The sequence below is a fragment of the Peromyscus leucopus genome, chromosome 14 (genome assembly GCF_004664715.2).
Source record: "Peromyscus leucopus breed LL Stock chromosome 14, UCI_PerLeu_2.1, whole genome shotgun sequence".
NCBI lineage: Eukaryota > Metazoa > Chordata > Mammalia > Rodentia > Cricetidae > Peromyscus > Peromyscus leucopus.
The window spans coordinates 59,826,744-59,842,802 of record NC_051075.1 but is presented as its reverse complement, the minus strand read 5'-3'; positions in this window follow the sequence as shown (position 1 = coordinate 59,842,802).

Below are 16,059 nucleotides of genomic sequence, written 5' to 3'. Positions count from 1 at the left end.
GGCCCTGTTTTCCAGGTAGCCTCCCTGGTGATGTGAGTAGCAGTTCAGTCATCCTTGTTCCACCTCTAGTATCCTCCTATGAGTGGGTACATACCATATTTGTCTTTCTGAGTCTGGGTTACCTCACTCAGGATGATTTTTTCTAGATCCATCCATTTGACTACAAACCTCATGATGTCATTGTTTTTCTCTGCTGAGTAGTATTCCATTGTGTATATGTGCCACAATTTATTTATCCATTCTTCAGTTGAAGGGCATCTAGGTTGTTTCCAGGTTTGACTATTACAAACAATGCTGATAGAATTAATTAATAGAAACAAGTCTCCACTCACAAGTACATAGCTTAAGATATTTACATTTTAAACAAATATTCATGGTTATTTAAACACATGTTAGACTACAATTGTTGAACATGCAGATACTTACCAAGAAATATGGTGCTGTGGATGATATTTGTCAGCAGGAAGGAGCTTCTTGGCACAAATCTAAGAGGGCAGTTTAAGGTATAATTACTGAAAAAACTAGCTACCAGGAGCCCTTCATTCCCTCTGTTTGAAGACTCTCCTCATCTGAGTACATTACTGTCTATCAACTCATGAAGGGTAATACTGAAGCCTTATAACCTTCAAAGCTGCTTCAAACCCAGGACACTTATTGCAACTACTTGAAACACCATATTAAGAGTTAAATCCTGTTATACATTCAATTTAAGTCAAATATGGCAGCTGATTGCTTAATTATTTAGTGTGTCTTAAAGATACAGAAATTAAAACTAAGTTAGCTCAAACAATACAAATAGAAAAGGTTTCAAAAGACTAGGTAAAAATAGAAGGAAAGGCTATTGATCTGTGTCCATAAACTTTGAAGATTCTATGCCAAACCAAGAAATGGGTTAACTATTGAGAAAAATGCTTCTGTTGTATGCTTTTAACAAGTTCTGAAATATATGATATTTACAATCTATATTTTTCTGCTTTAGTCATCATGATCTCTTGGTCACAGCAATAATTCCTTTCATATCGTCTCTTGTTTGTGTTGATATAGAATTATAAGTGGGCTCTTTGTGTATCAGAGAATGGCCCAGAATTTGCCCTGAATGAACAGAGAATGGTTTATAGAATCAGAATGGCTCACTTTTAAAAAGCCATGTTCACTTATTGAGTTAATGGACGTACTGATTTTTGGAGTTACCAGTTCTTCAGATTCCATATCACATCAGTCTAGAAAGCCTCCATCTGGCCAATCCATGCTGTCATATTTCATGTAAGATATTCCTTTCTATTTTTCAAGCACTCCAACAGAGGTGTCAACCCCAGTTATGGAAATCAAGCATAAGCATATATCATGATTTCAAATACAAAATCAAATCAATGTTAAGACTCCAATACATTAAACTCTTATTGAATCTAATTACTGCTCCTTCAAACATGCTTACATTGAATAACCTAATTCTGCTGAAAAGGTAGCAGAAATCTTGCTGCAGATATTGCAGTTTCCAAGGACAAAAAGTGGAGGATTTGATCAAATGATAATATATACTTGCAAAGCAAATTTTGATTGTACGTGTATGTGAGAAGCAATATATATGTTGTTTGTGCACTTGTATATGGATGTGTGTATGTATGAATATACTTCTTATATAGATTAGTCAGTTTCATTGTTATCAATTGATGTCTATTAATCCTGAGGACTGAAACATGACTTACAAACTTCCTAGATACACTGAGGGGAGAATCATATCAGGTGTGATTTGTTACTAAATTATTCATCTACATATTTAAGCTTAGTCTATTTCTACAGCTAACATGCTCCTGATAATTGTGTATCTCTAATATACTATATCTCTCTGACCTTTCACAAATTTACTCTTGTCTCCTACCAACTCAACTGTATAAGCAAGTTGATTGAAACATTTCTCAACAACTGGCTGACATCTGACTTGAACAAAATTATGAGAGTCATCAGTAAAATTCACCATTGACCATTCTCATTTGCTAAAAATGATGATTAGTTTCACCTTTAGATGGCTGGTTTTCACACTGAAATAACAATGTTAAAACTGGAAGATCATAGAACTTTAACTTCATCTTGTAAAGGAAGTAAAGAGAATGGCTTGGGTTCAAGAAGTAATTACAAGGGAAGTCAGTATTCTTACCCCACGCTCTTCCCATCTTGTCTCTTTGAAGCCTAATTTGAAAAAGCCAAATGCATACATGACTTCAGGCTGTCTGCAAGTTTCATGGCAGACAAAATGGAACTTACAATGAAATTGTTGGTCCTGTTGATATATTAATATAACAGCCATGAGAAGGGCTGCCACAAAGGAACCAAAATTTGGCTTAAAATTGAAAAAAAAAATAAGATCAGTTGTTGCAGTGTACACTCCACAATGTGCAAAGAGAATCCCAGCTCAACTTCCATTTTCTTTCCCTTTTCCTGGGACAGGGGAAAGGTGCACAGCGTGGTTCACTTCTTTGTATTCTAATTTCCACATTGCATTTTCTAGGAATCAAGTGGAGTTGTTTACTGAAAGTTCCCTCACACCAAACCTTACACAGCTGCAAGAATTAGTACAAGCAGCATCCATATTCATTATCAGTCCATGGTATGAGCACATAACATAGGATTTTGAGGTATTCTCAGAACACTAGTCAAAAGTAGACAGAAAATGAGAGAAACTAATGAGTACAAAGTTCAAAAGGCTCTCCTCTAGGTACTCTGAGCAGTTCAGTATACCAGCAGCTACAGGAATATGTTCTTTAAGAACAATGGGTTATGCAGCAACTGTTTTTTCTGATCCCTTGTTGGTCTGGCAGGATGTGTTCCATACCAGTCATCTGCCAACACGTGAGGTATGTTAACAGTGATGCCTGTAATGAGCTTACTGGACTGGAGCCCTAGTTAAGGAGGTCAAAGATTCACATTTGTTTAACTTCTTCCAACATGTCCGTGTCTTCCCTCAATTGCAAGAAGATAGGTTTCTCTTGATTCCTATTGTTTCCTGTTAAATTAGTCAACATGACAAATGGATCAAGGTAAAAAGGTCACAATAGCCAACAAAATACAAAATAGAGAGAATGAGATGCAGAATACTATCCACTATACACAGTAGCACATGTACTGAAAAACCCATATTTTTCAGACCGTAGTAAAGTGAGACTCTTCTGCTTTGAGAAAGCCAGCATCACATTAAAAATAAAATGTTCCTAGAGGCATAACTCTAGTTTTCAGCCTACAAGCACAATATCATTCTTCACCAGTAAATAACAGCAGATGCACTCATAGACTTTCCCACAAACGTAGTATTATGTTGGGTTAAAAGATAGTTCAAGGTTCAGAGATAAAGGAAAGGGATAGCAAAATGTAATAGAGGTGAATATAATCATTACATATATGAAACTATCAAAACCTAAATAAAAGTAAATTTAAAAAATAAAAGGATGGTTTAGCTCAGATGCAGAAAGCTGAGGCACAAAAGTAAAAATCGGATTGAATATGACTAAGTTCTATTAAATCTTTATCTAAAAGTTGTTTATTCTTGTGTTAAATTATTAATAACCTGCATCAAATAACCTTTCTTAACAACTTCACCCCCCATTGCTGTTTATAAAAAAAAGTCTTTCTAAAAAAGGTCATTGAAGACTGTCCTTTTGATGATATTTCTCTTTTCTATGCTGATATTGTTCTGTGACTATTCCTATAATAGTCAAATCCTCTTCAGACAAAAAAAAAAAAAAATATTCAAGTGATTCAAGGGAACTAAAGGATATTTACAAAGCTATAGCAAAGGTTAATGAATGAAGCAAGGGACATTGGATCCAGAAATTAGTAATAGTGATACTGTCACTAGCACTCAAAGACTTGAAACAGCAAAAGATAAAAGGGTGTTGCTATGGCATTGAGAGCCAGAACAATGGAGAAAGAACTGCCCTATAAAAATGACATCACTTCAGGGAAAATAGTCCCTGACCTTTCTTTCTTCCCATCCATCTGTTGCTTTTATTCCATTGGTCAAGCCCAACTAAAAGTCAAGGAACAAGGTAATAAAGACCCTTGGAACAACATTCTAGTATGCAGGATGGTGTGGGAAAAGGTAGGATGTAGAAAAATTTGGTAAGAGACCAGTGAACTGAATAACCATTATAGAGCTTTCTTGTGAGGTCTTTGAGATTGGTGGTTTTGTTTTTGTCTTTAGATGCTCAGCATTTGGGAAAATCTAGTGCATAGTAGTTGCTCAACAACTCTTCATTATGGAAACAACCAATTGATCTCAGAAGGCAATTGTATTGTTGAGATTTCAAGGACACTATCTCATTGCAGGTGTCTTGGTTCTTTGGCTCTTAGAAACTTTTTGCCTCCTCTGGTGATTTTCTTTGAAACTTGTATGTAATGGTGTAGTATAGATATATCAGTTGGGGCTTAGCAATCTACATTTTTACTTTTATCTATCCATATTCATTTATATGTGATTTATTTGACTAGTAAACTTGGTAGGAGTATTTTCTTTTTAACTAACACAAATCTTTCTGTTGTAGAAAAATTGATGGTGCTATCATTAGCATGTATAGATTTCTCATGTATGTGGAGTTAACCTTAATGCATGTGCAAAATGTTTTTGAATTTGGCAGTTTTTCTTTCTGATTTTTGTTTTGTTTTGTTTTGTTCTGTTTTGTTTTTTGAGTCACGGTTTCTCTGTGTAGTTTTGGTGCCTGTCCTGAATCTCACTCTGTAAACCAATCTGGCCTTGAATTCACAGAGATACCTGGCTCTGCCTCCCGAGTGCTGGGATTAAAGGCGTGCCCCACCACCACCTGGAGAATTCAGCAGTTTTATTGCCTTTGTCTCTTTTAAGATTTTGAGACTATTTCTTCCCTGCTTCAGTTCTATATTCTAATTTTCTATTTCTTTGAGAAAAGGAAATAGGAAAGATTAGTGATGACCCTTTCTAGTCAAGGTAAGGGGATTTTTACATAAAAAAAAAAAAACAGGGAATGCATTTCCTGCCTACTTTCCTTTTCTCCTTCACCAAAAATGATATTCTTCCATGAACATTGGTTAATTGAAACTGCTAGCCTAATACAGACTTATATGTCAAAATATAAAGTAGATTTTTTGGAAAGCACTGAAAGTTACATTCTTGCTATTTAAGTAAGAAGCTAAAGTAACTTAATTTCTTAAAATACATAATTAGATATAATAATAACACACATTGAATTAATATATGTTGTTCAGCACCATACTCAGCTCACAGTAAATTTTAATAAACAACTGATATCAATCCTTGATTGGTATGTGGTATATTTGAAAGTGAATTAATTTTTGATTTGGTATTGGAATCCACTTTAGCTCATTTGCTGCAGATTAAGTCATATGTATAGATTTGAGAGTTATTTCCTAATAATTATCCCCATAACCATGACTATTACTTTTCTTTAAAAATCCTAATTTTCACCATGGGTCCAGTAGTAAGAGTACAATGAGAATATGACTCTCATGTCATCTACAGTGGGAATATTAATTACTAAACAACTGTCCTCTGCCATCTATTAAGATGTTCTCATAAAGCCTTTATACCCCAAGAGCTTCTCTAAGCCAATGACTGAAGAAAGGCAATATATACTAAGGCACTCTTTTTCTTAGAAAATTATGACTTCCTGCCGCCAATTGTTTGATCTGAGGCCTCCCCGAGACCTGTGATGAACCCTTTTTGAAATGCAAAATGATCTAAGCTGGCTCCATCCAACATTCCTCTCTACACACTGTTTTACTTGAGATGGACATACATCTCTTCTTCTCCCAGGTACTTAGAAATTGCTGCTCACACATTGTACCTCTAATCAGTGCTTTTCTTTTTAGCATCTGTTCTAGAGGGTCTAGTTGAGTTAGCTAGTAGAACATAAGTAATATAAAATGCCATGTGCAGGAACATACGTAACTTTTTCAGTGGGATTATTTTTAAGTTTCATTAGCATTTTTAATAGAGCTATGATTAAAAGAAAAAAGACTATCATCAAGTTCTGATTATATCATGAATAACAACATCCCACTGCCTTAACCACCGCTCAAGAAATTCTAGTACAAAATGTAACCATATGCTTCACAGTCCTTTGGATATCATACTGATATTCCAGAATCCTAATCTTATTTCTAATGTAAAATCATATGAGACTATATTATTCATATATGGGCCAGGAGTGGCAGCATATGCCTTTAATCTGAGCATCCTTAAGAGGCAGAGGCAGGAGGATATCTGTGAGTTCAAGACCAGCATGGTCTACATTGAAAGTTCCAGGTCAACCAGTGTTACATAGTGAGACCACGTCTCTGAAACCACAAAAGAAGAAAGGAGGGAGGGAAGGAAGGAAGGAAGGAAGGAAGGAAGGAAGGAAGGAAGGAAGGAAGGAAGGAAGGAAGGAAGGAAGAAAAATACTAAAAATTAGTTGTGAGCCTTTTTTTTTTTTGTTTTTTTTTTTTGTAGGCACTTACTTAAAAATGATTCTTTAGTTATACTTGATACATCATTAAAATTAGAAAGCTGTTAACAATACTTTTTTCAACTGGACTTCCAGGTCTCAGCCTGGTGCTAGTTTGTGGATCTCTGAATCTACTTCCACCAGTTATTGGATAAAGGTTCTATGATGACAGTCAGGGTATTCACTAATCTGATTACCAGGGTAGGTCAGTTCAGGCACCCTCATCACTATTGCTAGTAGTCTAATCTGGGGTCTTCCTTGTGGATTCCTGAGAATTTCCCTAGCACCAGATTTCTCCCTTACTGCATAATGTTTCCCTCTCTCAAGATATCACTTTCATTGCTCTCCCACTCTGTTCCTTCCCCAGTTCAACCATACCATTCTCCCATGTTCTCATCCCCCATTCCTTGTGTCCCTGGTGCATGAGCTGGCTTTCTGGATCCCATTACCTATGGTCAGACACCTTGCTAACCCTTTAGGCAGCAGGGATGGACTGGGTCCTGCCTCAACTAAATGTACGAGGTTTTGCTGTCCCCTCCCATGGGAGAACTTACCCTTTTGGAGGAATGGATGAGAGATGGGGGATCAGTTAGGTGGGAGTGGGGGGAGGGAGGAGGGGGTATCTGTGGTTGGTATATAAAATGAATAAAAAATTTGAAATAAAAAACAATATTTTTGCAAATTAAGATATATAGAGAAGCCTTCAAAATTCTACTTGTTTTAAAAATTAAAGTCCTCATTTTGAATTTTGAATACTGAGTCCCAAAGGGTAGGCACTAATGGAAGAGGAGATTACATTCATTTATACTAAATTGTATTTCATATCAAATGTTTACAATCAGGAATGAGAATATGAGACTGGCTTTAACACTATGGTTCATTGTCTTGTCTTACTCTTGCAACAATGAATGTTTCAATGTCTTTGCTAAGCATACAGTCTTATCCTCTTTTAATTCAATAGGTGGTTTATTTATCACTTCCTATCAACTCTACTTAAGCACAGTTTAGGCTCTTGTGCCTGCTAGTAAACAAAATCAATATCTGGCTCATTAAGATTCTGTGATCAAAGTCCAAAGACTTGATGTTGCTCTTTTTTCCCCTTTTTACTAAGGAGGCCTTAGTCATCTTGTTTAATTGTTTAAAGACCTTTAAAGCAAGTTGACATCATACTTTCTGGCAGACCTACTTCGAGAATCAACAGATCTCAAATTTGATCGAATTGGTACCAGTTGTGTTCATCTGATTTATTCATTCCCCTTTGTTAAAGTAAGTTGGGCCTCATTTTGCAAAGTGTGCTTTGGGGAATTAGAGTTTACAACTACACCTCTAGCATGGCAATGAAAGTCTTGGCTTTCAAGCAAGTGGTAAAAGCCACTAAGTGAATATATAGCCATATATATATATGGCTTCCTGGTTGTAGACTCTCTCTAAAATCAGTCTTAAATAAATCTTTTTTCTAATATAGATGACTTATAGTGAAAAATATATAATAGAAGTAATCTTTCAGTTAAAAAAAAAAGTTGCCTAGTTAAGTAAAATAATAATCTCCTTTCAGCAGCTATGGGTGTTGAGATTGTCACCATGAAAAGAGAACCAAAGAGAACAACAGGAGAAATTGTGGCATTCGGCTCACAGTTTCAGAGCCTCCAGTCTCCTATGGAAAGGAATAGAGAAGGTGGGAGCGCAGCTCACAAACAGCCAGGAAGCAGAGAGGGGAAATGACAGGCTTTCTCCTTTTTCCCCCCATTTTTATTCCATAGCCTGGGGTCCAAGGGGTTTTATTTCTTAATTAAACATTTTTGGGGTATGCTCTCATATCACAATGTATGCTTTATTAATCTCCTGAGTATTTCTCAACCTAAGCAAATTGACAATCAGTTAAAAACCATCACATTAGATGAGGCCTATACTTTCTCCTGTATGACCTCTGCGTTGGGATTTGGAGAGGGAAAACACACCCACAGTTTCAGATTCTGGTCATTATCTTATGAAAAACAAACCGAAATCTCCACAAAAAAATAAACTGCTTCATTTATCACTAGTGAATGTGGGGAAGATGAGAAGAACAGAAGTGGAACGCGTACATAAGCAAGAAGGAACTCAAGTACAATAGCAAAAGCAACCAGTTCTGAAGTTGCTCAAGAAAAAGATGTTACAGAAATAACAACCACCAAATGGCCATTTCCTAGAGCCTAACGACTTGAGTTTCTTTCCATTTTGCTAAGTGAAACACACATTAAGGGAAGTTTAATTTACTTCCTTTGTTGTGGTTTATAGCCAGACTGAGTAGAATTGCTGACATAAGTGGCTGACATCAATCCCTCACACTAGAGTTACTTACATAATGTCAGTCATTCCCTCCTTGTTTCCCCACCCCTCACCTCAGTCACACTTTCAAGGAAAACTTGAAGGTTATACACTCTGTGAGGCCAGGTACCGTGTCTGATTTAGTGCATCAGTATGTCTGCTATGAGGAGATTAATGCACATGTGAGAAAGGAGCTGGGCCAAGTGTCTTTTTGGATGTCTATTCATTGGCTCGATTCTAAGCGTAGGTGAAGCAGGGTTTCTGACTATAAACAATTTGCAGCATGATGACATAATAGACAAACAGAACTCTAGCCCTTAAATAGGGCACTATAAAGCTACTGCAATAAAGAAGAAATGTGATGTCCAAAAAAATGGAGCTTTTGCTTTCTGAACTAATAAGTCCTTGAATCTAGCAATCTCTGAAATATGAAACTTTCTTATTGGTCTTTAAAAGATAAGTAATTTATTTTATTATCTCTATTCAGTATTCATGAAAGAAGTTAAACCATCTCTACCAAAGTGTTTCCTTATCTGAGAATAGAAGTATTTTTAGAGTACTAGTTCAAACAGTATTAAAGCATAAGAAACTAAGCTGAGTGAAGTCCCTAATGCTAGAAAAAATGGTCACCAAGGAAAAGGAGAAAAAGAGTAGCCTCAAAAAATTTACTTTATTGGACAAGTGTGGAAATCTTCATGATTTGGACCAACTGTTTAATACTAAAAGTGAATTACTGGTTTGGATCAATAAACAAAATGGTAAACAGCTTAAATTCATATATGCTAATGATGTATCAGAATTGATAATTCACAGAAAGCTTCAGCTTTCACAAACTAAGGAGCAGAAAAACTTGGCATCAGTGTCTCTGAAAGCCACCAGATATTAGCTGAGTGAGTGGTCATAAATGGATGAAAAAGAGAATTCATCTCCAATTCTAGTTTTCCAAAATGAAATGGAAGAAGAGTAACATAAAGCACTGGGGAAATCATAACTTTCAGAACGTATGAGTGAGCATAGAACATAAATTTTCCTTTTGAATATATCTGAAATCATCAAATATTTCCTCCTCTGAGTTTCTAAAACTCAGTTTTTGCATCTGGAAAATATAAATGTTAATTAACTCATAATATTGTTATAAAATTACTAAACTATAGAAAAGCATATATATATAATAGCCAAATATTAGATTTTAATATGCTTTAATGTTTAGTTGTATGAAACTCTATGATCAGAAACAATACATTAAATATGGAAGATACAAATGAGAAAGAAGGAACACCAAGGAAAAAGTCTGAAGATAAAGCAAATGCATTATCAAGTGACAATGGAGAGTAAAGAGTAGCGTTGGAGTGAAGCCACTTCCTTACGATTTGACACAATTCACTTTACATGAGTAGATGCCAACTGAAAGGCTATGAGTTTTCCCCTCTCGTTGAAAACAGTCTTCAGGGGAACTTGTACCTGAATTAGCGAAGTCAAAGGTTACTTCTTTTTCTTTGCTGTAGGGTCAGAATGATAGAGAGGCAGCTCTGCAGGTAGCAATAGATTGATTGTGGCCTTTGGAAAGTCCCAGTTTCAGTCTTTAGCATCCTCAGCTGCCTCTCAAGGTCAAGTGTGCATTGCCTGAATGAGATCGTTATTCCCAAGAATATGCTGCCAGTGTTGAAAATATCTTGAAGAGCTAGATAAGTACATTTCCCCAGAGGACATTTTCATTGGGAGAAGCTTAAGGCTTTCCTTGTAGTCTGTCAGGAAAAAAGAAATCACCTGCAAATGTGCTAAACTTTACTACTGAAAGAAAAATACAGTGCAATGCTGTGGTGCAGTTACTGCAGGATAAATGTACTCTTAGACACTTTACAGTATGTAACATTGAAACAGTGTATAATAAACTTTAAAAGGGGTATATATATACATATATACGGGGTTATACATACATCCAGAGAAGAGAGAATAAGAAGTGGAAATTTTAGTTGGGAACTGCCTATTTTAAAAGTCAAAGCTCCTCTGATTTGAGAAGTATCTTGAATCCCATGCTTCAGTGGTATCACTTCCCATTGAGCGTCTATCAACATTATCATGTACATTATTTATCATTACCATTTTATTCATACTCACAGCTTGATTTTGATTGCCCTTTATTTCACTTTTACTTCTTTGGATTTCAAGCTATTGAATAAAGATGGACTGAATCTTCAGAATGCAGACAAGCATTTATTAATACCTACCATGTGAGAATTTCTCATGATACCTTAGAAACAGCACAGCATAATGTTGCATTAGAAAATGTCTACTCTAATGGTCAGTGGACCTGGGTTTAATTGAGATTCCTCACACACATGATGATCTTTTGCCCCTTTGCTTCAGCTGGCTATGCCTCAGTTTCCTTGTATAAGCAATCAAACTTATGACACCTTTTTGACAATCTGTTTCTGGAGTTCAGTGAAATATATAGGGAGAAAACATTTCCTAATATATACTATGTGTCCAATAAAGTGGACTTCCTCCCAAAGATCTTACTCTCAGGAGCTAGATACCTACATGATATACGGGCCACACCCCCAGATCAAAGCCAATGATTACAACTGAAATCTGCGCTTCCAGATGAAGATGCTAACAGCATTTCTACATTACATTCTGGCTTCTTGCACATATTATTTCCTAATCTACACTGTAGATCTACTTGTCTATCATTCTTCTAAAGGAGTATAAGGCACTGAGAGGTCTTATGTATCCATGGAGTTGTCTTCAACATATTGTATGTATAATAGTAGAAATAAAGCATTTTATAATTTATAAGTGAGCACAGTTAATTCACACACATCTGAGTATCTCTGATTTGTTTTCTTGTAAAAAGAAACTTTCTATCAAATAATAACATTTATTCTTTCAATGATTAGGAAGAGTCCTGTTAAAATCAGCTGTGGCTATTATTTCAATTTAAAGATTACAAATTATTCAAAGGTTTGAATTACCTGCTTATCCCCTACCATGATTAATAACTAATTGTAATTTGCCTCCTTCTGAGTCATTCTGTTTTAGTATCTGCAGCTCTTTCTCTCCTGTTCTAACTGCCTTCTCAAAATTTAAAATAATTTAACACTTTATTCTTTTTATCCAAAGTCCTTCCACCTTTTAAAAATGACATCAGGCCAGGCATCACAGAAATTCAAGACAATTGCTATTTTTTGAAGCATTTTGTACATTTCTTTAGTTTCAAATGTAGTAGATGGTAAGTATTGTTGACTGATAGCTTTTCTACTTAGTTAAAGATTGGAGTGTGATATTTCCCCTTATTAGAACTTCATTTACACAACTCTTTAAATCCTGTATAATCAGATTGAGCATCAGATTGAGAATGGGAAAGAAAAAAAGAAAAAATAGCCAAGCCACTGTCATGATTCTGCATCTATAGACTATATACCAGTCATAGATTCCAAGTTATTCTGCACCCTTGGACTCTATCTGTTTCTATTTTTATTCTGAGTTTTGCTCTTTGCCTAAAGTTAGAAGTTCCTTGGTCAATTCATTCTGCAATATTCTCCAATTTAATTGCTTTGGAAAAATTAGCATAGTTCTTTTGGTCTTTTTCTGAGTTGGGTAAAACCACATCATCTTTTCAAAGCATTAGGTAATTTTTCAGGTCCCCAAAAAGAGGATATTCTTTAATATAGAAGTAATAATGACCTATATATTAAACAAGGCACTGGAGGGATGGCACACCTGGTAGTGTTTGCTTCACAAGTATGAAGAACTGAATTCAGTTCTCCAGCACCCATATTAAAAATAAACAAACAAACAAGCATAGTAGTACCTGTTTGCAGTCCCAGTTCTGAGTAGCCTGAGACTAGAAGATCCAAGGTAATCTCTAGTCACTAAGTCTAGCTGCAACAGTGAGCTATATATTAAATGAGCAATCCTACCTCAAAAATAAGATGTAGCTGAATGAGGAAGGCCTTCTAGCTATTCTCTGGAATCAGAGTACATACATGGATGACATGGATGAGAGACTTACAAACACACACACACACACACACACACACACACACACACACGTTAGGATAGAGGAAGGGACTGGGGGAACACATGGATCTTGCCTGTTAGGTTAGGTATAGAGGAAGGGTCTGGGGGAACACATGGATCTCCCTGGAAGATGAAAATGGAATAAATTTTATGGATGGACTTGGGGCAGGTGAAGACTGAGAGGATCGGATGGGGAGGGGAGATAGGGTTGAGTGATGGAATATGAGGAGAGGCATCTAGAATTGAGAGGTATTTGAGGGATGATATGGAAAACTTAGTGCAGTGGGAACTTCCTAAAATATATGAAGGTGATCCTAATGAGGTCTACTAATAATGGGAGAGACAGAGTCCTAACAAGGCTTCCAGTACTGGGAATGAGTTGTATTCTGTTGAATTGTTGGCCAAGCAGGTCCCTGGAAATCCCCAACCAACCTAGGCTGTTGCTAAGACAATGAGTTGTTCTCAGCAAAATGACAATGCAGTCTCATTGCTGAGGACAACACCCACACAACACAGTGAACATAAAGAAGTCAAGCTGGTGCTTATATGGAGCCTTCACCCCTCCATTCCCGTGTCTTTGATACCAGAATGTACTCTGCAGACTATCAAAAGAGAAACATAAACACTAACCCAGCCACAAGATCTTTGACCTGTAATCTGTCCTGCCTAATAGATATGCAAGGGCAATAGTGGCACAGAACTTGTAGGAATAGCCAATTAATATCTGATTTGACTTAAGACATACTCTATGAGATGGGACCCATACCTGGCACTGCTTTGTTGTCATAGAATCAAAGGCTAAATAGCCCAGAGACCTAGAGTAAAACCAAATACTACTGATCTAAAAAAAGGATCATGTGAAAGACCAGCTGGGAGACCAGCTCCCACATTTTACCCCAGGATACTCTTGAGGAGAGTGGGATAAGAGATTTAGATAGAAGGATAAAGGACAGAGAAACAGAAACACAGGATAGCCTCAGGAGGGGCTGGATCCTTATTCACTGGCCACCTGGATCATTATCCACCGGCCCCTTCGATCTTGTCTAAAGGGCTATTTATAGGAATGCCAAGGGATGGAGCAAAGGATCTCCCCCCAGCACAGCCAAATGCAGACTCTTTCCAATCATATTGTAACCATGCACATGGTCAAGCAATCCTCTAATGCAGCTCTGTTAGGTAAAGCAAGCTCAGATCTCACTAGGAAACTTTTGTGGGCCTCCACAGTATCAGTAAAATAACTCCTAGCCACAGTCTTCTATACTCATAGATCAGTGCCTTATTCACTTGTCATCAAAGATGTTTCCTCCGGTGACAGATAGAAACAAACACAAATACCTAAGCCACAGTCAGACATTAGGCAGAGAGAGAGATAGTCCTTGGAACACATTGTTGTAAATGGACTATCTCCATTAAATCCCACCCCTCAGAGCTCAGAGACCCCCATGGAAGAGGAGGTGAGAAAAGTGTAAGACCCAGAGGGAATGGAGGACACCAGAACAGGGTCCTCTGAACCAACTAAGCAAGGTTCATAAGAACTGACAAGACTGAAGCCACAGCACAGTGCCTACATACCCACCTGGACCAGGTCCTCTGCGTATATATTTTAGCTTTCAACTTAGTATTTTTATGGGACTCCTGTGTGAGTGAATGAGTGGGTCTCTAATTCTTGTGCCAGCTCCTAGGGCTCTGTTCCTTTTGTTGGTTTGCCTTGTCCAGCCTCAATGAGATAACACTTTTTATTATTATTACTATTATTATTATTATTATTATTATTATTATATTTCATCATATTTTGATGTGATCTCTTAGAAGCCTGGATTCAGAAGGGAACAGAGGTGAGGAGGCCCTGGGAGTAGAAACTATAATCAAGATATATTGTATGAGAAAAGAATATGTTTTCAATAAAAGAAAAATAAAAAGATGTTTAACATTAGAATGCAAATTTTGAATAGCACAGCAGATATTGGGAGTACAATTTCTCTGTTCAAATTTCCTAAACGTAAAACCCTAAAAAGTAAAAAAAAAAAAAATATTTTTTCCTAAAAAGTAAAAAAAAAAAAAAAAAAAAATGAACTACTTAAAGTCTCCAAGCATCTAAGCCAGATGTCTAATGCAGATAAAAACAGCACTTACCACATAGGGGTTGTTCAAAGATTAAAATAAATATAATCATGTTATATGGTCAGTACTACAATATGAAGACTATTCCAGGCCTAAAATCTTTGCTAGTGATTGTTGCAGAATGATACTTTGATCTAACTTTGAATTATAAAAGATAACAGAAAATGAGCAGGAACCACAGGGTAAAACCCCCTGAGAAGTAGGTATATGAAAACTCAAAGGTCACAGGCACTTCCTTAGCTGCCTCATTAATGGAAATTATTTCTTCTTTACTTCAAGGAAAAGCTCTTAGGGCCCTTAGGATTAAAGTAAAAGAAAGAAGGAAAAGAAAATTGCACAGCTCTAAGAGATCAGTCCCTTGACTATTCTCCTCTGGTGCTCCATCCAGCCACAATCAGAAGGTTAAGTGAGCAGCACTGTACAAAGAAATAAGAGCCCACCAAGGGAAGCTCCTGCTATGGACCCTTGAAAATTCATCACTCAGAAAATGAAGCAAAGAAAAAAAAAGTGCCAAGTCTTTTTAATTGATGCATAATTTATGGATGATCAGCATGAACATCCATCTAGGTAGCTGATTAAATGCAAAGTATTTTGATAACAGAAAGTTACCATGGTTAGCCTCAGAGGGAAAGGAAAGCGACCCCAGCAATCAATGACAGTCCATATATTGATGGATGATGCTCAGTCTCTTCCTAGCAGGCTATTTTCCCACACTGTCCCCACCCCAATCACTGTTAGGAAAGTTACCTCCTCTGTGCCTTGCTTTCTCCTGTCAAAATGATAGAGGTTAAACACGGATAAGAAAGGCAATTAAAATAGATCTGTCACAAGCGTGCTATCCCAGTGTGCCACCCTGGTTTCCTTCTCTAGTGTGAACTGCAGCCAGAGAATGGTAATTGAAATTTGTCAGTGTTGACAGCTGATAACTAATATGGAGATTTTCATTACAGGACACCCCCACACACACACATACGCTCACTAAAATAGAATAGAGATAAGAGCATATTAAACTCCAGATGGAGGCAACTGGGGGACAAGGAAATGCGATACAGCATCAGTTTGCTTCATCCTTCATCAATGTCACCTCACCCTCATCCGTACTAAGACAATGCCATGATCCATGTTTGCTAAAATC